Raw genomic sequence first — 25,959 nt, 5'->3', positions numbered from 1 at the left:
GTAACGGATTTCTTGTAATCCGTTACTTTTTTTTTTTTTTTTCAGAACCGCCCCCCTCCTTTCCCCCTTTCTAAATTAGTTTTTTTTTTTTTTTTTTTTTGGTAGAGTCGAGCGCAGTGACATTGTCACGCGAATTGACCAGTGCCCAAAGGGAGGCTTGGCACTCTTCAGTTCCGCAAAGCCTGTTTTTGCAACACCAAGCCCCTGTTTTTTTTTTTTTTTTTGTTTTTTTAGACCGTAACAACAATGTTAAAAAAAAACAAAAAACACTTCTACAAAAAAAAGGGGGGGGGCAAGTTATATCCGCTTTTTTTTAGTCCCTTTGTTTTTTCTTTGCGATCGAAAACAGGGAGAGAAGGACACCAAGTGATTGTGTGCCTCTTCGAGAATCTCGAGGCAGTAAGTCCACAGAAAAGAATTAACAATGTCCTTCTCGGTTATAGTGACTACGACCATTTTAATTTTTTACCACCTGAGACTGGGTGGAAGAAACACGACGACGTCTCAATGTTAAGACGTCGTCGTGTTTCTTCCACCCAGTCTCAGGTGGTAAAAAATGGTAAACTTACACCAGCTCGCCTGCGCCCTAACTGTTTTTTCATTAACCATTTTCATAATGTCACAACACGAGACAACGCTCGGTCTACCCTAAAATCTACTAAAAAAGATGTGATAATATGTGGAGGTGTTATTGCCACAAGCACCCTCGTTCGTTGCTGCACACTTATCATCTTCTCTTGGAAAACAGGATTTTTTTATCTGCATCTTTCACATTATTAGACCCTGTTTTAAAAGCTACTTACTTTTGTGTAGTCCAACTTCTATGGTTGGACCACTTTATTTGTGAATTCTAGCCAGGTTGTCTGCATCTCAGTCACTCTTTTTGTGAGTCAGCTTTCTGCGAGCACTTGGAAAATGGTAATAGTCTTTCTTTCTTCTTCCTGTTTTGCCCCAGCAGGACGCACCTTATCTCAAGCAGATATTTTCACAAATAAAACATAATGGTGGCTGACGTAGACTTGATATTCTGGGCTTGGGGAGAGAGTGAAACTCGTGAGTGGGGCCATAGCGCGGCTTCCTTAGTACTCTGCCCTTCGCTGCCCGCGGCATCAGCGGACGTCTATCTGGAGAACACCGGAGTAAACTGCAGTCGGTTCGTGCGCCGTGCGTTTTTGAACGGCACCAAGAAAGGTACACACGGCAAACGTGCGTTTACATTTCCTTGTTTTAACCGAAGTTCTAATTAATTGTTGATATGAGTGTCCTTATTTTTCTTTTATTACTTATATTTGTATACTGGAAACTTTTTTTTTATTCACCAACGTCTCAACCGAGGCTCGAACTGTTCAGACCCAAAGGAACAAGAATATCGAGCCAAACCTTATTTATTATTTAATTATCACCTTACTGTTTGAACTATGTTTTGAAATGTCTGTCAATAAATGTCGGTATAGTAAGATGGACATAAATCAATTCTTATTCTACTCTTGGCTAGATGTATGATGACTTCCGCAGCTTCGCGATTCTGACAATGGAGAATTTTAGTAGATCGGTCTGATGACTCCGATAACGACATCCGATACTTCGCCGCCGTCTTTGCGCATGCATCATATCGTTATCGGGTACCGACATCGTGGGTATCGGAGGTATCGGAACGATCTACCAAGTCTCTCGAATAGCAGGCAACGGCTGCAACGACGAAGACTTGGCAGCGGCGACGGATAAGAGCAACGATTACAACCAGCTGTTTTGCAGGCCGTTTTCCCGAGCCAGCCAGTTTCTCCCGGCACAAGCCCACGGAACCACCGAGCGGCAGCGTGACAGAACATCGCACCGGGACCACAACCGTTGGTCAAGACCGTCCAGTGTCGCCTGGGCTGCACTACAAACAACGACTTCCTTTTCACCGTTTTCCTGAGCCAGCCAGTTTTCCCTGCGCAAGCCTACGCAACCATCAAGCGGCAGCGTGACGGAGCATCAAATAGGATCAACAGCCATTGGTCAAGACCGTCCCGTGTCGCCTGCGCTGCACTACAAAAGAAGACTGCCTTCTTGTATGCTGGCACTTGGCAGCGGCGACGGATAAGAGCAACGATTACAACCAGCTGTTTTGCAGGTTTGTGTACTTTTCTTTCTACTTGCAAACTTCAGCAAGGTCTTACGTCGCCGCTGCCAAACTTGCACTGCCTCCTTTTTCTGTAAACGCTTTTAAAAGTGCGTTCCTTTACTCCCTGTCCTTCGATTGCTGTTTTGCTTATTTGAATGGCAAAGGATTTCGTAAAAATACTGAATGATTTCAAAGAGGAATTTCGTCAAGAATTTAAGAATTTACGTGAATCTTTGGAAAGAGACATACGGACAGATATCCGTGTAATACGAACAGAGTTGAAAGGTGGTGCAAGAGAGCATGACCTTCATGAATACCACGTTTGAAGAAATCAGGGGGACTTTCAAACCGCCATGAGAGAAAACGCAAACCTGAAAAAGGACTAGGCAAATCTTTGCCTAAAGTGTGATGCAATGGAGGAAGAACTGAAGAAATGCCAGGAACGGTTAACACATTGCGAACAGTATTCTAGGAACGGAAACATTGAGATAAAGGGAGTCGAGAAGCGCAATCAGGAAAACCTTTACGATATGCTTGATAAACTGGGGGGTGCGATCGGCGAGCCGATCACGTGTGCTGATATCGCCGCATGTCATCGTGTACCAACTCGAGACGCCGAAAAGTCCAACATCATTGTGCAGTTTATGAACCGGAAAAAACGTGACGCGGTGCTCGGAAAATCAAAAAAGAAACGACTTACAAACTCAGACCTAGGCGTTCCTTCGCAAGCACCCATCTTTGTGAATGAACATCTTTGCGCAACTCTCAAACGAATCCTTGGGATGGCGGTAACAAAGAAGCGGCAATGCAATTGGAAATTTGTCTGGGTACAAAATGGCAAAATCCTTGCTCGTAAAGCTGAACACGCACCTATCATCACCATTGCTAGCGAAGCTGACCTTGTTAAGATTAGTTAGCGTAATCAGTGCCTCTGTGGCATGTTATTATTTCTGGATTTTTTTTTTTGTGTTTTTTTTTTTCATGGAGTACGTGGAATATGTGTTGCCTAGCGAAATCCGTAAGCACCTTACACACCCATCTGTTACAACGGTCTTTCACTTAAATGCACGGTCTATAAAAAATAAATTTGATCAACTTTTTTCACTTTTCGATGAAATTCAAACATCATTTGATACTATTATGTTTTCTGAAACATGGTATCAGCAAGACGCTGATATGCTTAATTTAGATGGTTAAGAACATTACTTTTACGACGTAGTAACAAGCGTGGTGGTGGTGTGTCAATTTACCTCAAACATAACTTTCATGCGGAGCTATTGGATAGTTATTCAAAAATCACAAACGACTACGAGATATTAACCATAAGACAAGGAAAAAATATATTTTCTGTTTTATATCGCCCGCCAGCAGCAAACTTTGAAAACTTTGTTTCCTTTCTTGAGCAATTCTTAGAATTTGTGTCAGTAAATAAGTATAATTTAATTCTGGGGGTGACTTTAACGTCAATATACTTGAAAATTCGGTTCAATCTTTACGACTAACGACTACACTAAACTCCGCCGGATTTACAAATGTCATCACATCTCCGACTAGAGTAACTCTATCTACTTCTAATTCCATCGACCTTTTTATCACTAATGCTAATACAGACGTTAAAGTTGCTGGCACAGTAAGTTTTGACATCAGTGACCACAATCCAATATTTCTGTCATTTTATAATCACGATTTCAAGAAACAGGTAAATAAAAATAAAAATACAATAACCTTTCAGAACATTTCAAATTCTAATATTCTCGCATTTCGTAATGCCGTAATAAGCCAAGATTGGGACTTTGTTTATTCTCTCCTAGATGTAAACAATGCATACAATAAATTTATTCAAACATTAAAGATGCTTTACGATTTGCACTTTCCGAAAGTAACAGTTACTGTATCAAAGAAAATTAGGAAACCTTGGGTTACTCCAGTCCATATCAAAATGATGCAAAAAAAAGACCGTCTGTATAAAGCGTTTTTAAGGTCACGGGATTTAAACAAATTAGTCATCTTTAAGAAATTTCGAAACAAGTTAACCGCTGAATTGCGAAAAGCGAAATATATGTACTACAAAGAAATGTTTAATGACGTTGACAAACAGCGACCTGATATTATGTGGAAAAAAGTTAATGAAGCTCTGAACCGCGGGACAATCTCAAAACAAATAGGTGACTTAATTGTAGATGGCCAAACTGTGTCTGGAGTCTCTTTGGCAAAACTTTTTAACGACTATTTCGTAAATATAACACCCAGACCGCATAGTGACAATGCTGTATCGTTTGTTCACGAAATCAATGACAGTTTGTTCCTAAAACCTACAGATGAAACAGAAATATTTAATACTTTTATTGGGTTAAGAAATAGTAAGAGCTGTGATATCGATGATTTACAGATAAAACCTATAAAATTTATTATAGATATAATCTCGCCATGCTTAACATATATATTCAATTTGTCTTTAGCTTCTGGCAAGTTTCCTGAAAATATGAAACTAGCTAAAATCTCAGTTATTTTTAAAGGAGGGGATAAAAACATGTTGAGTAATTATAGACCGATTTCTATTCTTCCTATTTTCTCTAAGGGACTAGAAAAAATTATATTTAAACGTATTGAACATTTTTTCGTAAAACATTCTATACAAACAGAGTTTCAATTTGGCTTTCAAAAAGGTAAATCTACTGAATCGGCATTGTTACTACAGAAAGAAATTATACTTGGAAATATTGAAAAACGACTGCTCACACTTGCTGTTTTCATCGATTATAGTAAAGCTTTTGATTGCCTCAATCACACAAAGCTACTTTCTAAGCTTTATAAATATGGGGTTCGCGGCATATCATTCGAATTGCTTAAATCATACCTTGAGCATCGCCAGCAAAGTGTATCTATTGACGGTCAACGCTCACCGTTCTCGAACATTGTTTGTGGTGTTCCACAAGGCAGTATCCTGGGACCTTTATTATTTAATGCTTATATAAACGATGTTGTAAACATTACTGATCAAGCTCAATTTATAATTTATGCAGATGATACGAGTCTTCTTTTTTCCGGTAATGACGTTGATGAGCTTATAAGAAGGGCAAATTGCGTATTAGAAATTTTTTTTTTTGGTCAGATGTCAATGGTTTAAAAATTAACACATTAAAGTCAAAAGCAATTCTATTTAGACCCGTTAATAAATTAGTAAATATTACAAATCCCCTAGTGATTGGAAACGCGTCAATCGAAATAGTACATCAACACAAAACTCTTGGCGTGTACTTCTCTGAACATATGATGTGGAATTACCACATTGAATATTTACGAAAAAACTTTCTCAAGTAGTGGGGGCAGTCGCTAGGTGCCGTAGTTTTTTGCCGGTAAACATTAAGCTAAAAATATACTACGCCTTATTCAGTTCTCTTTTGAATTACTGTCACTTGGTATGGGGAACAACTACGAAGACAAACTTAAATAGCATTCTATTACTTCAAAAAAGATATTGCGTTTTATTGCGGATGTTCCGTATAACTATCATACTGAATCCTTATTTCATAAATACAAAGTAATTCGTGTAGAACATTTCTATGAGTACCGCCTACTTCATTCAATCCGCTTCTCATCTTCTACGTTCATGAATTTTTTATATTGCACTTCCGAACTAACTTTACATGAAAGCACAATGAATACACGTTTTCCAGAGAAATGGTTGGTTCCTCGAAATTGCACAAACTACAATCTTCAGTCTCTTCACTACAACATTCCAACATTCTTAAATAAATGGCATCTTCATAGTAGCAATGCTTTTACTCTTCCTAAAAATAAACTTCGCACATACTTTGCTTAAAATCATAAGAAATGATTCTTTTTTTCTTTTTTTTACATGCTGGTCTGACGTTGTGGCGTGAGAAATGTATTAATTTGTGATATTATATACTTTACAGAATGTACATAGGATATTTTCGCGAAGTTGCTGCTGTCATTTGTTACAGGACCCCAGACCCCGTCAAGCTGCTCACATAGCAGCTTTTTGTCTGGAGGTCCCTCCAGTGTATATCTGGAAAATAAAGCTTGAATTGAAAGACTTGCTTTACATTCGAGGTAAATAGTACTTCCACTGCTTCGCTGAAAAAGCTCAATGCAGAGCATGAAGCGTTCGTGAGGAACAATGTGGCACTCCCATCTAGCGCCTCATTTCAAATGGTGTTCAGCGTAGCAGTCGACATATTGAGTAAGAAATAACGCAAAATGTCTGACAAGACTTTCGAGAGCCAGTGTTGCTCAAAATACTCAAGGTCATTAAATGGAACAAATTGCAACGATAAGAACTTGAATGACCCTCTTGCCTTTATTTCCTACTTGAGTATTTCCTAAAATAATGTTAAAAGTAACGCCACGAAAGTAACGGATTACCTTTTGGAGTAACGGTCAGTTACTTTTATGGGAGGGTAATTGTAATTGTAATAAATTACAATTTAACCTTGAGTAATTGTAATTGTAATTCCTTACTATTTTTCAGTAACGTGTACAAGTCTGAGTGGCCGTGCCCGTGTGATACCGCGCGATGGGCTCGTGAAAACAAATCATGGTTGGAATCGGACGGGGCTGGTTGTGTCTTTGATCCAAGACCTTGTTTGATCCTTGGCGAGCGTTCTCGGAGCGTTCTCGGGCCCACTGAGAATATCACAAGTGCGCATCCTTTCTTATCTGCTCGTTTGCTCGCTTCAACGCGACGCGCTCAGGTCTGATTGAAACAGCGATAAACACCACTTCGGCAACCGTGATTCCACGATCTTCCCTCATCGCTCTGGACGATGGACGAGCGGCCGAGCTCGCGTGCTCCGCGCCACGGACAGGGGCCCTAAACTCGTCAAACGTAAGGTTGGAGCAGAAAGTTCGCGAAGTGCTCCTATTGGACGTCAGCGAAAAAAGCGCGACGTCATTGTCGTGATAGGCCAATCGGTGAGCTCCGTCAACTTCGGTCCCAACTTTGAGTTTGATGAGTTTAGAGGCCCACTTCACGCGCCACTCTCGCGTGAGTTGGCGAAGCGTTAAAAAAATCGTTTTTTTTTTCTCTTTTTTTGCGTTAACGCTTTCGATATGTAATAGACCGATCTCACCAGCCAGTTTCGTTACCCCACCATAGAGTAATATAGTAAACGTAAAGAGAGGACACAGGAGCCGATTGGCGGCCCAGATAGTGCGTTTCATACCCTCCGCTACGTGGCGCTTCTCTGCAATTTGGTTAAAATTAATTAAAACTCTTTCTATAAAAAGTATTTATTTTTTAAATGGCAATGCTTTAAAATTGTTTAAAGTACTTAAAACGACTAAATAGTTTAAATCAAATACGTCACAAAAACCACGTGATGAATGGCGCCTGCCATGGCCTGCCTGCCTGCACGCCGTCGCCTCTGCATCATTCTGCATGGCCTCTGCTCGACCCTGCGTCGTTCGTCTGTGCCGTGCGTGCCGTCCATCTGTGCTTTCTGCTGCATCATGTTCGGTCGACTTTGCATCAATCAAGGTGACGCATGACCGCCCGCGTGCTCGCATGCTCGGCGTGAATTCGTGGAGCCGATCGGTTCGAGCTTCTCGCGCTGTTGTTTCTGCCGGGCTGTCTGGCTGCACTTGAACGTGTGTGCATGTTGATTTTCGATGAGATTGTTTTAAAGAAATAATTTAACTTACGACCCTGCACAGGACATTGTCCATGGGTTTACAGATGACGGTGTTTAACGAACCTCTAACACTGCAGATAGAGCATTGGTTGTTATGCTGTCTGAAATTTCCAGGAGATGTGTTTAGCCCCTTGCACACACTGTTGTGCACACTCCAACGACGTCTTCTGTTTAACGCAGTCTCCTCATTTCTCTCATTTGGGAGCTTAAGACTGTTGGCTTCACAGTAAAGGCTGTGGTCCGTGGTTAGGGGGCTTCAAACGTAAGCTTGGTGTGTGTGGTGATAAGCCATTTTTTGAAGTTGACAACGAGCACGTTTACTTTGTCTTTGATGTTCCGCATCTTCCCAAAACAACCAAGAGCAATCTCCAAGCCCACAAACTTTGCATTGGAAATGAGGTCATTGAGTGGTCTTCTATTGTTGAACTTTATTGTTCTATCCATGAGATGAGCTTGCAATTGGCTCCGAAACTTACTGAGAGACACATTTTTTCAAGAACCTTTCTGTAACATGGAAGAAAATTGTGCCCCATACGTACTGAGTGTCTCACTCTTTCTTGCAATCATATCCCTTGTTTATGCCAAGGAACTTCCTTGGCATAACCATCGCTACAGCCTATTTCTGTGATAGGATGTGCATACGTTTTGATTCTCTAAATAGCTAAAAAATTCAAGAAGACAGGGCAGAAGCTGCGTCATGCCATTCTGAAGAGAGAATCTGAAATACTTGATTTTCTCCACCAGTAACTCGGACGGATTTCAGCATGGCAGTTCCAAAGTAGGAGGCAGCCATAAGCCATCATTGGGTGGCAAGTTACTATAAAAAGTGCCCTCATGCTCTGGGATGAGCTTTCAAGCAGCCATGACTTTAAGTTCTTACTTACACGACGCCTGCAGCAAGACACATCTTGAGAACGTTTTTGGAGCTATATACGACAAATGCTGGGCTGCAACACAAACCCAAAATGTGCATCAGTTCACCTCAGGACTAAAACACCTCTGGATAACGAAACTGTTCAAACTGTCGGACAATGAAAACGTAGAGGATGACAAGGCTGACCTCCTAAAGGAGTTGCAAATATCTTCGCACCATGAAAGTTTAATTTCAGACATTGTAGAACGTCTTCCAATTGATAACTTCCCGGCACTAGAGGATATTTCTGAGCTGGCATCAGACATCAGGTCTATCATAAATGATGACTCGTCAACGTTTTTATTACGTTTGGGGCTGTTTGATCAAGCTTTTGCTTGAACAGACAACTTACAGCTGTGGCTGTTCTCAGCTGCTATCGGATGAGTCTAATGACTTGACCAGGCCTCACCAGTACTGTCTTGTTCCTAAAGCATACCACGTGCCTGAAAAATTCTTCGGGAACTTAGTAGTACCATCACAGGCTGCCTTTTATTTCATTCAGCAACTAGAAAATTACTTTCTTCCCATAATAGAGAGTGTGACACATGTTCGAGGAGTGTGTTCCGCCTTGTATAGCACACTTTGAGGTCTGGGTGGTTTTAGCCTTTGCCCAGAGGAGTACCACAAAGGGTTTTTAAAATTGTTTTGCAGAATACGCTTGTGTTGACATGTTTGATTTCTTAACCGGAATTTGGACAAAGTTCGGTTGCACTCTTCAGTGGCTAGTAAGAACGAGACCGGTTTAACTGTTAATAGTGTATTAACAGAGGCGGTTGCCAAACCAAAAACAAAAAGTGCTTATTAAGTGGGCGGTGAAGCTTGCTCTCCAAATATTTGTTTCCCCTTTTTCCAGCGAATGTGTATCACGGCTCCCTAACAAAAATATTTGTCCACTTTCTACAAAATTTCGATAGAAAATAGTGTATAGAGGCTAAAAATATTTGAAAGAAAATGTATCCACTTTTGTATCCACTGTCCATAGTTTTTTAGCCGCTTTTTTCTGAAGCCATATTTCTTTTCTGGGCGATTTCAGGGAATGTTTAGGGACGTTGAATCTTGTCAGATTTCGAATAGAGTTCTCATTGTTTGGTAATGGCTCGCCCGCAGTGAGTTTGAGGCTATGAAAATTGGTGTTTTTTTTAATATTTGCCGGAAATCGGGAATTTATACTATCCGGCGTATGCTTCGCACTGTTACTATGCTCTTATGACTGGTAATGATAGCGATGTCTTATTTATTTTTGCACTTACTTCCCGTACCCGAGTCGGCGTGAAAGTGAATGTATCATACAGCATGTTCTCCGTGGAAAGGTTTTGTTAACTTGGTTTTGCTAAGAATCTATTACGAAGTGTACGAAATGCCGAAGTCCTTCATATTCATTTATTTTTGTGAGTATCGATCTCTTTCGTATAAAACTTACAGAGCTTCTGAAGTAAATTATGTATACATGAATATGCTCCAATAAAGTGTGTTCGAACCACTTACTGTTGTTGACCCCAAAATGCTCCACCAGCCAGGAGTCAATGCGGCGATTGTGTAACTTCAATGCTTTATAATAGAAAAAGAACAAGAAATATATATACTTCTGCTTCGTGAAGTAAGTTGAAATATTGTTTGACACATTTTGCACGGACTCTATCGTAAAAAAATAAAGCAAAAGTGCGTCAGTATTAAAAAAAACAAAACAAAAACAAAAAACAGCGGCTTCGAGAGTCAAGGAGCTCCTGAGAGACGAGCGAGGCGGGGAGGAAAGAGAGAGAGAAGGGTGTCGGAGAACCGGAGCAGAAACGCCCAAACCGAAACCGAAACTAACTTGACCGGAAACGGAATCAGATTATACTTAATACCGCCCGCTAGGAGTGCTACCTGTCACTGGTCTATCTGGGCCGCTGGGGCCTATGGCAGTGTCCGCTCTTTACCTTGTGTATATTACTCTATGACCCCACCGCTGCCGGCACGCATCGTAGGAGCGGTAGTCTTTCAGCAGGCAGGACGACCCCGCTGCGAGTCTACACAAGCAGAGCACAAAACGGCTAACCCACGTGCGAAATAAAGCAAAAAAAACAACAAGTCTTACGATTTAAGGAGGCTGCGATGCATAACTAAACTGACTGGTGAAACCAAAGTCGTACAGAGAGAGTTCGGTCAATGGGAGGAGCAGGCAGAGCCAGGGCGTGCACCAGACGCAGACAGATGGCTTGACATGCTCTCTTGGCCAACCAAAAGCCGAAAAGAATCCCCTAGCGGTGGTAGCAAGAAACAGTTTTAATAAGAGCGTAAAAGTTAAATGTAGTAACTCCTCACGGTTGAAAATATGGTGCACGTGATGTTTTGATTCCGATCATGCAAAAAGATCTAAGAAACGAAGGTGCCGCTCGAACTCTTTTGCTCGACCAGAGTGTGACCGCTCGGACGGCAGACTCCCGGCCTTCGGCGCCTGGCGTACGGATTATGTCGATCGTTCCGTAAGTCGCGCCCTTCCACCATGATTTTGGATGACCATGATTGAAGCATTCCGTGAACCATGTTTTCGAGGCTAGAAAGTTGGGCATGCGTGGGATTCATAATGATTAATGGTCGTCTTGTTGCGCTTTTTAATCATTATGAATCACCATGTTTTCAGTCACCGAGAGTTACTCCGACGCACTTATTAAGCTTGTCCTTCGCTGTTGCCTACGAATACAAATATCTTGGTGTATTCCTAACCTCGACCCTAAGTTGGAGTAAGCACATTGACTATACTGTCTCTAAAGCCTCGAGAATGCTTGGCTTTCTCGCTCGTAACTTTAAGCCTGTACCACGTTCCTTGAAAGAGAGACTTTATTTTTCGCATGTCCGCTCAATTTTAGAATATGCCTGCACTATATGGGATCCTCACACTGCTGTCCAGATAATCAAACTTGAAAAAGTACAAAACCGGGCTGCCCGTTTTGTTTTAAACAATTACGACAGGCGACTTAGTATGACTCGTGCGAAACAGAGCCTAGGATGGAAGGAGTTAAGCTTTAGAAGGAAGAACCTTCGACTGAAATTTTTTAATAACATATTTCACTGTAGGACTGGGATAGATAGAAATGCCTACCTTCACCCGCCAGATTACATATCGCAACGAAAAGATCATGTGTATAAGGTCAAGGAATTCCGCTGTAAAAGTGACGTCTATATGAACTCTTTTTTTCCTAAAACAATACGGGATTGGAACGGTTTGCCAGCCTCGGTGGTCAACATTGTTCCTAACGATATGTTTTATTCAACACTAACCTCGTAGTGTCTAGTTAGTAGTTGAGTAACGTTCGGAGTGTTTAGTAGACTGCATTTTTTATTTTTTATGTAGCCTGCACTTTGTTGTGATACTGAAAGATTTCTGGCTTGTGAATATTGCTCTTTTAACTTTTGTATAACTATTCGTGTTCTTCATTTCCAACTTCTCCCCCCCTACTGTAATGCCCCATGGCGCTGTAGGTATCTGAATAAATAAATAAAAAATCACTGCCAAGGTATTATTTCCGGCTTCTGGTTGGCCTCATTCAAATTTGTGAAGACGCCCTGAAACACGCCCAGCCCGCTTTCATTCAATGGCGTCTCCTCATTCGCCTCGTATACTTCCCAATGAACGTGTGCATTGGGCATCGGGTACTACAAAAACACAAAGAATAAAGCGGGTCGTTAACGTTGTGGCGTAGCCTCTGGGGTAACGTCTCCGCCTTGCACGCAGCGGATCCAGTTTCGATTCCCGCGGGCAGCGGACGATCTTTTTTGAGAATTTGACAACATCGACGACGGGCACTATACGCCCTACTACGCCAACTACAACATCAACAGCTACAACCTCAACAACGGACGTCATTTTTAGTTGTAGGAAGAGCCCATAACAGCTATCGCTGAAAAGAGAAACATAAAGGTCGGGAGCAAAATGGCGAGATGTCATCACCCTAAGAAAAGTGCGTCTGAAAGTCCTTAGTTCATCCTTGCACAGAGCATGAAAACCTTGTTTGGGAATTGACCTCGCGAAAGTATTTTTTTTTTTTTACAGCGGAGCTGTTAAGGGCTAGTTTCCCCAGTAGCGTGACCAAACAAATGATGAAACCAAAGTCTGGACAGCTACCGCTATTTATGAGCGGCGGCGGCAACCAGACAATCGGCTTGCCGGTTGTTTGGTTGCCGTCATCGCTTATAGATGGCGGTGACTGTCTAACCTTTCCACCCTGGCTTGCTGGCTTGCGGCCGGTCACTACTTCATTCCCACCATAGTACAGCCAAATGCTTTACTAGGGAGGTTTTGGTACAGCTTCGCTGGTCTTCCTTCATCACCAGAGTGGAAGGGCTGAAACCTTTTGTTCTGCGCTGCACTAGAAAAAAAAAATTGCCAGAAAGCACGACAAAAAAAGTTCAGCCTTTCCACTTTCGTGAAGAAAGAAGACCAGCGGAGCTGTACTCTATACACTGTGTGCTTCTTCTTAGTCGTCGTCTGTTTTTCGCGCTGTCTCCTACGATGAATTCCCACCAACGCGCCCAACTATCCATTCTTATATTATAGCTGAAAAGGTTGCCGCCATCTACGAGCGACGGCGGAAACCATACTGGCGGTGTGCTTGCCACTGTCGCTTATAGATGGCGGTAGCTGTCCAGGTAGGTTTGTGTCGACATACACGGACACGATCCGGGGGAAACTAGCCCTTAAAGGGACACTGACAGGGTATTTATGCTCGCCGAGGTTTTTAGTTGTACGTGACATATGAGAGCTCAACTACCCAGAACAGAATTTGCGGCTCGAAATTCGGTTTCTTTCCGCCCGAAAACCGCCGATCAAGAACTGGCCGGTTCGAGTCTCGCTCACTCTCTTTTCCGCGGTCACGGGCCGTTTTCTAAGGTATCGATGCGACCACCAAATTTAATCAAAGTCGTGGGTCACTGAAGGGACACACTCAATATTAAAAATAGAAAAAAATATGAAACCCATTTTTTGTGGCTTCTAAAAACCTGCAAATACGTTGATTGAAAAAGAAGTTCCACAGACAACCGGAAGCATTCTGTGCGTGCGTCGTTTCGCGTATCGTGGGACTCGCAGGGACGGCGATGCCAGCGGACGACGGGCGTTGGACCTCTATTTCAGAACTGTCGTTCGCGGTACCGGCGAATTCTGTCTGCCTTTAAAAGAGAAATTTGGGAATGATCAAAAGAATTGGTAATCATCCCGTACGAAACGCCCGACCACCATGCCGATTTGCACGAAGACGTCGCCGAGCCGTCGCTCCCTTCTCGTGGCTGAAGACATCGCTCGCGCAAACGTCAAGCACGACGTGTCTACTTCGAGGTGAATATGCACGCGTAAGATTTCTTTACTAGGTGCGAATGTCGCCAATGCGTGGTGCTTCCCGATTTCGACCCGGGAGTGCTTTTGCTGGAGGAAAATCGGCAGCCAACTTTCCAACTTACAGTTTACCAGCTGATTTGTTACTAAGGAAAGAGATCACCCAGCAAAGAGATGCCCCAGTAGCTCAGCGGGAAAGACGTCCGCTTCACACGAGGTAGGACCGGGTTCGATCCCCCGTGAAGCTTTTTTTTATAATATTTTCTGATGTTTACATTTCTTTTTTTTTACAATTATTACTGAAGAAACAAAAAAAAAAATAAGAAAAAAATGTGGACGACACGTCGCTGAATTAAATGGTGTGGGATTTCCTTTTTGACACCTGCGAACTCAATGTAATCACTTTCCACAAAATGCAAGGATCATATAAATCAGGTAGCGTCCGCTTTCCGAGGTGCCCGTAAATGGTCTACAGGAAATGCAGCCAGCCATTGGTCCCGATCCCGTTGATCTTTCGGCAACTCTGTCGCACAATGCCACTTCTGTTTCGGACGCAGGACATGTGAGCCAGCGCTTCACGCAACATCTTGGGTGTATTCTTTTCGGAGCCGATCAAAATTCACCACGGGCACTCACTACTCATCTCCAACTCCTCAATGTACAAAACAACTCATCTTGGAGTACAGAACAACGAGCGGAACATACATAACTGCAAAAGAATCCCACGGCGAACAGTTCCCGTACGCCGCATGTCGTCTGCTACAAAAAGGAGAGAGACAAAAAAAAACAAAAAAACACGGTCGGGTGTAGCCACGTGACTTCCGCCACTCCACTCTCTTCTCTCCACTTCTCCGACCTCCGTCGGGTTTCGGTTTCGGTTTCGAGCAGTTGCGTCTTTTGACTTTATTAAAAAAATACGCTACTCTGTTGCAAAATATTAATTGGGTAGTCCTCCGACACCATAATGAAGCGCCTGGCAAAAAATGAAAAATATTTTTTGGGGGGTGTCAGTGTCCCTTTAAAGGGTAACTGCAAAGAAAAAAAAGTTTTTTTTTTAAATAACCTAGTTGGGACAAGCATGTCAAAAAACAATTTTTCCGCGAGAAAAAACATTTTTTACAGCAATATTTATTGCGTGAGACTCATTTTAGTTTGCGGCTATTTCGTCCGTTTTAAATCGCGCGCCACGAAGTTGTGATTATGTGACGTCAATCCCAAAAGGTTCTCATTGGCTAACAGTTTGATTGACAGCTTAGATCTTGCTTGTTAAACCTTTGTTATATGTTGCAATTTCCTTTTGAACAGCATATTTTTACGTTTAAAGAATAACCCATGTGATGAGAGTTATTATTCTTTACAAAAGGTTTACAAGACGGGCACTTCCGTTTGGATTCATACAAACAAAAGCTTCGCCATTCTTTCATGGCCGCCGAAGTCTCTGCTCCCACCTGTCTCGCCTACCCCGACTAATCGTTTCGCCGAAGTGATCAGTGTTTCGTCGTTTCGTGCTGACCCAGGTGCTTGAGTGAGATTTCTTGAAGTGAAGTAGTGTGTGTTTAGCGGCTGTCGCAGGTGTTAGTGATAGGAAGCGACGCGGGGTTTTGGCTTTCATTGCGCTGTTCTTTCGTTTTCCTTTTTGCTTGCTTAGCGTGTTTTTTTTTTGTTTTTTTTTTCTTTTTGCTTGTTTGCGCGTGCAAATGCTGACTTTTCGGAGATGTCAGATGCGTGATCCCGAGAGTGAGCCTTCCAGCAGCCATGTCGCCCCGAAAGGAATGCTATTTGGCTGGAGGCAATCGGGCGTTCGCGTAGCGACCAACGTGTCTAGTTACGCTCTCGTCATATCGCTCTGGAGGCCGTCGAGATTCGCCCCGTGTGCACCTAACGTCCGCGACTAGACAGAAAATAAAAAAGCACTATGTCCACTACGTATAAATGGTCTCAGTTCATGCATCTGTAGGCAGGTACGAAATCGTGCCCAAATTTATTTACACCGCACGATGCAACACGTCGCTGTGCAAACGCAGTCCAACACAAAGCATAAAAACGGCAGATTTAGGACAACAATTCGGAGTCCATTGTTCAATTAAAACGACGTAATTTTGTTGAAAACGCCCGTAGCTTTTTACTCACGGTATGCGTCGGGAAACTTCCACATTTTGAAACAGAACGAGGTAGATTTACTTTTAAAAACGCTCCCAGCGTCCTCCCGGACCAGTTTGACTGGATCAGCTGACGACGACGGGACTTAACTGGTTGAACGTCAACCCCACAACAACCAATTTGCGCTCTGTGTTAGCACCGCATTACACACACCACGAACGTGGTGTGTGTAATGCGGTGCTAACCCGACACAATGCGGCTCTGTCGCATCGCCGTGTTGCACCAAACAGAACGAGATCGCCGAAACCAACGCAGCGCTGTCGTGAACCTTGGCTTGTGGTTGCGCACTCGCGGATTCTGTGACTCTCTTCGCTTTCAAAGCGCGCACGACGATTACGAACGATACTTTCCGTCTTCCGGGAACATCACAGGGGCACTTCTCCGGCCACGTCTTCGCTACATGTGCTCGCAGAACCGCGTCAAACCAAAACAATACCGCGGCCTGGCGTAGTTGCCAGATCTTACCGGAAGTCGAGACGCTGCGTCGTTCAACTCCACAACGCAAGGAGAGTGAGGGGCGGGGCGTACTCCCCTTCCGCGGGGGTCGAAAGAGCGGGAGTTTCAAATGTGGAGAGGTTCTGACTCTACTAAATTACGTCCTGTGGCGTAAATATTGATAAAAAAATCATTTTTTTTGCTGAACATTTGTTTTGTGACATGCTTGTCCCAATTAGGCTGTTTAGAAAAAAAATCTTTTTTTTCTTTGCAGTTACCCTTTAACAGCTCCGCTGTAAAAAGGGAGCGCTGTGACTGCAGCCAACTGGCAGAAGCTACAAGAGGCTGCCTGCCAAGAACGTCCGCTCGTGCAGTGCAAGCATCGCTCAGGGCAACATGCTCGTGCTCGTAGCTTCTACTTCGACCCCACATAAAGCGAAACTGCAGAGTCCATTGATCCTGGGTTCAATCCCCACTCTTCCCCGATTCGATCTGGATAAGCTATAGTACCGGCGTGCAGTCGTGTATCACTACTGCGTGGTGCACGTCAAAGACCCTATAGGCTAGTGGTTGTACCGCACTGGCTAAATCGCTCATCTACAGCTGAGAGACAAGTCGCCGTTGAGGCAGACTAAGTTAAGGCTCTATATATAAAGTGAAAGAAGCCATAGTAATTGTTCTTTTTCCAAAATGCGTAGCGCGGATGCGCGCAATGCTTGCACTTCCTGGATTTGAGATTGCGTGCTGCCAAAACAGACCTGTCATCTTGTATGTTTTGCGCAAGTCTCGTTTACCCAGCCATTTTTCCAGAGAAAAACTAGTTTTCTTTTTTGGCTTGCGTGGGCCAATTGTTTTTAAACCAAACAGGGAACAGCCTCTCTAAAAGTTAACACTAGATGAGAGCCGCAAGTATATTGACGAACAGAAGAGGAGAAAGACACTTCTGATGGCGTGGAAACAACGAACTTTGAAGCAACAACTACAACCATGGCGTCGACGCTTCGTGAGCCTATCTGTTTCAGTTCAATGTTTTGTCGTCTATCTTGTGACATTAAATAGTTTTCTTCAGTACGGTGTCGCCTCTTACTCTCTATCGTAACAGTGCTTTTCTTGTGAGGCGAGCGGCATGGACTCGTGCCGCAGCAACGTAGGAGCTGTTTGGACCGACGTGCAGGCTTGAAGGTTCGAAGCTGCGGCGGCGCTGCGATTGCGCGCCGGAGCCGGGTGGTGTGGGCAGAAGGGCGCATGTTTTGCATGGGCGTCATGGCATTTCAGCATGCCGGAAAGTTGTGTAGCCATTATTTGCACCGAAACGCACAGCAAAAGTAGCGGAGTGAATTCCTACAAGTTCCCGGCGGACACTGAAAGGCGCAGAAGGCGGATAATATCTGTGGATCGAAAAGAATGGTCGCCTGGCGCGGACAACCGCTTGTGCGGCAAGCACTTTCTTGAAGGCAAGTGTGGCTTCCATTCCAATCTCCGTCCCGAGGCTTGCTTATGTGCAGGGAAACCGTCGTCTGATCGAGACAATTCAGATATTGTTCCTACAAAGCACCGGCCAAGCGCTGGTCGGTGGCTCGCTACGGCCATGCTACAGAGTGCCAGGAGATCGGCGGCACAACGGACAAAGCGTTACCATTCGTCGTGCCTTGTGGTCATGAGGGTAAGAAAAATATCATACCTTACTGAAGGACGCTGTGTATATTTAATCAATTCATAAATACACTTCCGCATACCCACCATCTGCTAATACCGCCAGCAGCGCGGAAACCGGCTAGAAGTAATCGTATGCCTCGATAGACTTGAACGCCTGCGCAGTGTCGGCCGTGAATCGGCTTGGCGAAAAAAAACTAAATAAACGACGACTTGAGCCATCGACATAGGCGACAGCAACTTCAGGTCGGAACTCCAGCAGGCTTTGTTTACGGCGTACGGATCGTCGAAGGTAACACCGTCCACGCACAGTTTGTCTCGATACCACTGCCGTTCAAGCTCGGGTAGCGAGCTCAAATAGTCGGACATAACATACGGCATTCGTTGGCAGGAAATACGACGCACAAATAAAACTTGAAGCCTCCCTACAACGTCAACAGCGAGCGCACGCAACACCGCGCAATGGCAAAAACACGGAGGGCCTGGCTGCTTGTGCCCAAATAGCTTCTGCGCATGCGCAACCTTCCGGCCGTGTTGGTAAACAGAGCCGCGGCCGCGTGTCGGTCTATAGGTGGTGGCAGCTGGGTGGTGGTGGCCATAGCGGAGCTCACTGCCGCTGAGCACGTGCTCACGGAAGGCTCACACCACGCTTCTAACACGCACATTGTACACCATCGAGAGCGTCATCTTTGGGTAACCATAAATAAGAATTCATCCCGAGCATGCACTGTGGGCAAACACCTTAAATGGAGCGTCCAGTGAATACCACCTATACCACGGTCCTGTGAGAGGTTCACACGATTTGGGGTATGACAAATCAGTGGTCCGCCTCAAACGCAAACCAGATTTGTTCATCCTGATAATATGTGACTAGAAATTCAGGAAATGCTACGAAGGTACCCAAATACCCCGATCAATTGAGTCGGACAAATCTCGCGGGCGCGTTGCGTTCGCAAGGCTTGTGAAAAACCAGATGGCGGATCTGTTCTGGCGCGACGTATTCAATCTCGAACCCAGATGTCCCGATAGGCGGCAGCACATATTTGCAAAAAGGTGGATATCTACGGGTCAGGGAACAGGCGCGTAAGTCTAGATCTTCCAAATGCTTTTGTTTGTGTGAGAATGCGCGCATAGAAGAGTCTTTTCAACGCAACACGCTCGCGCTCGTGCCTTGCCAGCACTGGAGGTGTTTGTGAGGGGGAGTAGAAACCCCAGATCTCGCGCTGCCTCTAACCGGAAACAGAAAAACGACATAGAAAACGCACATCATAGGTTTTTGAATAAAAGTGAACCCCGCAGACCCTACCACACTACCACACATAGTGAATTCCTCGCGGCCGAAAAGTACCGCGCTGCCCGGACTAATACATCACTGCCACGTGTAGTATAGCTAGAGTTCCGCGTTTTCGGTTTTTATTTTTTCAAAATTCGGCATACTTTCTTTGGTGTTTATTTTAAAATTTAATTTTCGTTTTTTTTTTTCGGTGTATATTTATTTCCAAAAAAGTTAACAGTTTTTGTTTTTCGGTAAATATAAAGCAAACATCGCCGGACACCGGATCAGATGATCTTTGTAGTTATGATATTTGTGATCACTTAAAAACATACGATACAACTTCCGTCAGGACACACCTCAAAATCGCGGAATTCGCGGGCATAATCTTCAGCGCGCTTCTTTTTCCTTCCCATTCTGACAACGTGACCGTCTCGTGATGACCGTACAGAAAAAAAAGAAAAAAAAACAGCGGAATGGCAAAAAAAAAAAGATATATATATATATATATATCCATTGCATTTATGTTTCTAGCCACAAGAAAGTTCGATCCTCTGAGGTGCATGACACTCGAGCGCTTTTTTTAGGACCAGGGGTGGTATTCTGGTCACAAACGGTCACGTTTGTGTTTCTCGAAAACTCCTCCCCCCTACGAACCGCGCACTCCTATTGGCCACAGCCCGCGTGATAATTCCACGCGGTTCCCATGGGAACGTTCGCGAAACACGAAAGCAACCGTTTGCTGTAACTGTCGCTCTTCGAGTTCGGACCGTGACCACAAAGTGACGTATGACCACGTCCGACCTACGTAGCACATAGCGGTAATCTCGTAACTAGATTAACTGCGGTATTACTCGACACACCCTACTTTCTGCTTCGCTGTGAGTGCGAGCTAGTGTGGGTGTAGGAGCTACAAGAACGTGCTCCGGGCTTTCAACGTCCCTGTCGAGCAGGCGCGCTTGCGCAGTGCAAGCCAACGTTCGTGCAAGCATCGTTCGGGGCAACGAGGTAGAGGGGATTAGAGTGATAAACAGGAAGTTCGGAAGTGGCACCCCCCCTCCCCCGGTTGCCGCCATGTTTTACGCAAAAGTGACTACTTGTCACGTGACCTCCCAAGAGCCGTGACGTCACAGGCAAGATGGCAGCGCCCAGAGCTGGCGGATGCGAGTTTGTTTGGTGCCCGGTAGCCGTGATGTGCAGCGGCTTTCCGACGACTTCGGGCTTTTTCGTGCTCGCTGACGCAGGTATAATGTAAAAATATGAAGGAATGAGGCTTTATACCCTTTTTGCGCAAGATCGCTCTGGATCATCTGGGTATTATCAACTGTGAGACAGCATCAGCCGTATCGCCGTACCGGTGCTCGGATTCGGGATCTGTTCGAGGATCGATAGAACTTTGATTGCTTTTAGCATAAACTTTTCGCATTCTCTTAGCTTTGTTTGAACGTTAGAATGCCTGAAAATCGACGCGAAATGTATGCGTCGGATGTAGGGCCTAAGGGAATGTGTTTCAGCCCTAGGTAACTGCATAATCACAGCAACTTTTAGCGACGAAGCTCCTGCGACCGTTACGTTTTGCACTTATCAACAATTTTACGATATAACTTCAGGCATAAAATATTCGCATTTTTCTAGCTTCGTTTGGACGTTGGAATGTCTGAGAATCGAAGCGAAATGTATACGTCGCGTTAGGGCCTAGGGTAAGTTGTTTCAGCCCTGCGTCAGCGAATAACCATAGCAACTTTTAGCGAGGAAACTCCTGCGGTCTTTAACCTTTTGTGCTAATCGACGATTCAACATTCGATCGCTTTTCTTCCTTTTTTTGTAAGTGCAAAGTGCGCACTTATTTCCAGCTACGAGGATGAAGTTTTATTGAGTGTGGGTATGAATAAATCGTTGCAGGCACCTGCTTCAAAGCTTTTCAACTGTTTTGGTGTACGAATAAATCAATTGCACCTTTTTTTCTTTTGTAAAATTTATTGAGGCAATACGTTTTTTCATCAAGAGTGTATAGCATTAGTCGGTCAATTATTTACTTGTCCTAATTACCTGGATAAGATTATTCACATTTGTGTTCATCCCTTGCCTCAAGAGCAGTCTTGTTGAAAAATGTTGACCATTCCTTTCGGTCTCTTATATACACTTTTTTGAAAAGTGTGGACTGCCTATACTTCGTATCATTGTAACTTGGAAAAGGACAACCGCCACAGCCCCCTCGAGCCAATCAGAGAGACGGAGCGAAAGTGTGTGACAAATCTGTACAGACGAGCACTCTGAATGACATGTCGTCATGTGCCTCTCTCCAGCGTGCAAATTGGCTCACTGAGACTGTAGCCTTTGCCGTTTTCCAAATTGTGATGAAACGAATTACACTAGCTACTATTCTAATTACCCCAGGCTTTCGTACTTTGGGCTTTTCTTCGACAAGAATGTTATGTCCGTATCACTGTGAACTCGGCTCAGCGCCTATTGGACTGGAATGCTGCATTAGCATTCGACGTCGACTGGGGCCCATTCGTGTGCTTTACGCCGAAAAACAATGGTGACTGTTGTGTTGCTTGATGGGGTTCTGCAAAGGGTCTAGTGTCTCATACGTATAGGAAGTGCCCTGCTATACAATAATGCATCCATACTATTAAACTAGATGCTCAGAGGTGTGTTTGTTTTTGCACTCGACAAGTTGCAGCAATAATTATTTCTTACTAGTGTAATATTTATTTTCGGTAGCTGGGCCTGGTTTGTGCTCATTAATGTCGGTGTTCTTCGATGTTATCACGTGTGTAGCTTTAAGTATCCTTTCTGCAATGCCTACAGAGGCCCTTTGAGAGAATAAATTAATAAACAACATTTTCACATCACTGGAGTTGGTTTTCGGATGCGCCACATGTTCAGGAGAACTGGAACCAGTGCAGCCCAATGCAACTAGTCTGCCAGTCTGGTATGTCCCATTAATTAATATTGAGGGGTCAGAGATGCGGGCGTCCTCAAAAGGTCCAGCACGTGCCGTGAATATAATTCTTTGTGTAGAGACTCTGAAGGCGTAAAGGCGAGCGGAAATATGTTTATCTGGTAAGTGTATCAAATATGTTTATTTCCACTTAATTACATAATTATTGATTCTTAGAAAATGGTTCCTTAACGAGTTCTTTCTGCGACAGTCTTGTGTCAGGCGTCCAGTCGTAGTACCTGTGCTCCTTGTTGTCGGATGACGCTCCTGGCACGTCGGTGTTCAGTTTGGTTGAGTGGCAGCTTTGACCGACGGATGCCGTCTTGTAATCATACGCCGTGTGCGGCCACTAACATTTGATGCATTGAAGCTGCAGAGCTGGCTTCTAATTTGCAAATTTTCCTGGTAGTTCTCTGCGTCAATGCAGCAAGCTCGGGCATGTAGTGCTTACGTGGCTGTGCCTTTTGCTGTAGTGTTGACTTTATGGCTGGCAACAGGCAACAGTGTTTGTTTGCTATCCAAGCCATTTCATTTCCATTTCATAATGGAGATTTTTTTCTGCATCCCGCGACCACTGCTACTTGTGTTAGTCTCGTGTGGCAAAGTGAAGTCGGAAAGTGAAGTCGGGTGATGCTTGGTGTCCACTTTTGAAAACAAACAACCATTCTATTTCTTCAAGTCCCTCAGCGGCATTCTCCGTCAAAGTTGGAAATTGTGTGCTTCATTGCATGGACACAGATAAATGGTGTCGGCAAATTATTAGGTATTGTCCTTGGACAACAACCAACACCAAATCCACTGTCCTTGTATTGCCGCTCATCTGCTTTGTCGTGCTTACCTCCTGTAGAAGTGATGGGGATCAGGAGCTTCGGGGTAATGTCAGCACCAGTGGCAAAGTTCACCGAAGATAATCCTCAATGTTCCACGGACGCTCCTCGAGACGTGGTCTAAGGTCGTTCGGCACAAACTCTGGCAGGCCAATTCAGTGGTACCGGCACCTCCAGTAGACATGGTTGGCCTCATGCTGTGGTAGCAGAGTGATGTTCGATCGACCATTCGCAGCACCTTCGTTTTCCTCGGTGTACTTTGTTCAGCAAGAACCTACACTGGTTTTTTTTTTCCGATGTTGTGAGTGCTTCGACGTTGGGGTGCCTCGTTGAATTGGCATTGAGTATTAGCTGGTAGCCGGTGGTGGACGTCGTGACTTTGTAGCATAAGTCGCCCTCGGTTCGTCAGGTGCCTCTTTTCTTGAAGAAGTTTTCAGTTGAAATGCCTGTTTAACTTGTTCCGAAACTATTTCAGCAATCAAAATAAAAGCTAGGCAACTGATGGCAGAGAGTAGCTTCCTGATCTCCTTTCGGACAATAATGTGGATAATGTTACGGATGCCTGGGAGTCTGGCGTCGAAGTTGCAGCTGGATGGCTCGAGTGTCGAGACGCTGGGGAGTTGTTGATAGTGACATGCTCGGCCTGCAGTGTACATTCAATGTTGGAAGTCTTGGTGATACGAACCCCTCGACTGTTATCGTGGGGCTGCGAACAAGGCTGCCAAAGGTGCTCTCCCTAACATGAGGGGCTTGGGATTCTTATCTTCTCGTCTCCTGTAGCACCAGGGTTGGCGTGGCTGCTCGATCAGGCGTAAAACATCCTCTACGAAAGCAGCGACGCTCTTGTTGGGGCCATGTCCTGGACAGAATCAGGAGTTCGGCTCTCTCTCGTCAATGTTGGCTGATGAACGTGCACTTCAGCTTGATCTTGCAAGCCTCCCATGACGTTGAGGAGGATTTGTGGTTCCCAAACAAGTGCCTGACAGTTTCTTCCACGAGAAGTATAGGTTCTGCAGGAGCTGGTTGTCTGTCCACCCACTGTGGCGGGCAACATGGTCATATTGTTCAATCCAGCCCTCGACATCTTCATATATTATGCGTGAAAGGGCGTCGGAGTGTGAGGTGCGACGGGCATACAAACAATGGTGGAAGTGGACGTGGTTCACTGCTACAGGTTTGTCATTGTTAGCTTAGTCAGCTTCGGATTTTTCTCGCAAAAGACCGAATTCCGGTGGTTCCTGCTAGTAGCAGCGACCGACTCGGATTTCAGGTTCTTCGTGGTGTATTTACGAGGTTCGTCCTTGTGATACTTGCTCGCCTTGCGGTCTTTCTGCCGGGCTCGGGATAGTTATTGGTTCACGGCTCGCCAAGGGTTTAAGACGTGGGATAGCCCGCCACCTTTGTCCCGTTATCGCGCAACTCGGCTGAGGAGTCGCCAAGGTGCACAGAGTGAAGGGCTACGGGTAAAGTACCCAGCACCTCCACCAGAACATAGATGACAGCCGAGCATGGCCTGGAACTTTCCAGAATAGTAAATATTGATAGAAGATAGGACTGAAGCTAGCACCCGTGGCAATATAACAAAACTGACAGAAGAGAGACTACCCTGACAACTAAAGAAGCTGCACTGCTTTAGTGGCATTCTGTCCGAATAAATTCTCTCCCTCGGGGTTTGGCGACTGCCGTGGGCGAACTGAACTGAAATGGATGTGGGACCACTTTTCTGGTAATGAGCCGCTGCAGAATGTTGTCGCAAAGCGGCGTGAACGGGTGGACTGGGTAGGTAACACGCGCAATGAAATGTCCATACGGCTTGCAATTCGTGTAACGAGTGTTGATGAAACTTTTGTGTCGACGAAGCGTGCGACAGACCAGCGGATTCAATATCAACTGCAACACTTGTGCTCCGTGAAAGTGCACGTTTACGCCGTAACAATTTGGGAAGCAGCACAGCATCACCTAAAGCACGGCACAGGAACTAGCAGCTTGAAGGCAGCTCTTCGGTACGCCGCACACCTGTGCTCCGTGAAAGTGCACGTCTACACCGGAACGCTTTGGGAAGCAGCACAGCATCATTTAGCACGGCACGGGAACTACCAGCTTCAAGGCAGGTCTCCGGTGCGCCGCACAACCAAAGTGAGCCTTCGGTCATTTGAACGAAGCGGCACCACGATTGCACACCGCCATGCACGACTCACGCAATTTCCGACGCTAAACTGTGTGTCCAGATATATTGCACACGCTTCACCACAGACCTCGAAGATTCCGATGGTCAACCAGAGCACAGAAACGTCGCCTTAAATTTTATCCTAGCGGTATCCGAATCAATCCGAGGTCCGAGCAACGTAGAACCGATTTCCTCTTTCGTGGCAATATCTCCGTCGGTCACCAGCGAAATTCTCACCGTTCCTCCGTGTTTTCACGTTATACCTACGTCAGACACCACGCTGAACTCTGAAGTCGCTTTGCACCGGCCTCATATGACGGCTTCCGCGTCTGAAATCAACTTGCCGAGACGAACGACAACCAACAAAGCATCCGACAAGCTCCGGCCCAGCTGGGGCTAGCCGCTGCATGGGCGCTGTCATCTTTCCTGTGACGTCACGTATTTGGTTTGGTCATGTGGCGAGTAGTCAAATTTGCGTACAATGGCAGCCGCCTTATGGGGGTCACTTT

General features: G+C 44.8%; 1 long non-coding RNA gene across 2 annotated transcripts; it reads left to right on the top strand.

Moving 5' to 3' along the window:
• The first annotated feature begins 1,153 nt into the window (after positions 1–1,153).
• On the top strand, positions 1,154–17,627 carry LOC120845348. Of its 2 annotated transcripts, none has more exons than XR_005716630.1 (3): positions 1,154–1,191; positions 1,756–2,116; positions 16,858–17,627. It is a non-coding gene; the product is annotated as an uncharacterized LOC120845348 (long non-coding RNA). The 2 variants fall into 2 exon arrangements; XR_005716629.1 differs by having other exon boundaries at positions 1,176–1,206.
• The last annotated feature ends 8,332 nt before the right edge of the window (positions 17,628–25,959 follow it).

The sequence above is a fragment of the Ixodes scapularis genome, unplaced genomic scaffold, assembly GCF_016920785.2.
Source record: "Ixodes scapularis isolate PalLabHiFi unplaced genomic scaffold, ASM1692078v2 PGA_scaffold3__209_contigs__length_174095766, whole genome shotgun sequence".
NCBI lineage: Eukaryota > Metazoa > Arthropoda > Arachnida > Ixodida > Ixodidae > Ixodes > Ixodes scapularis.
Note: the sequence above shows the minus strand (reverse complement) of the source record. Positions and strands in the feature narration are given on the sequence as shown.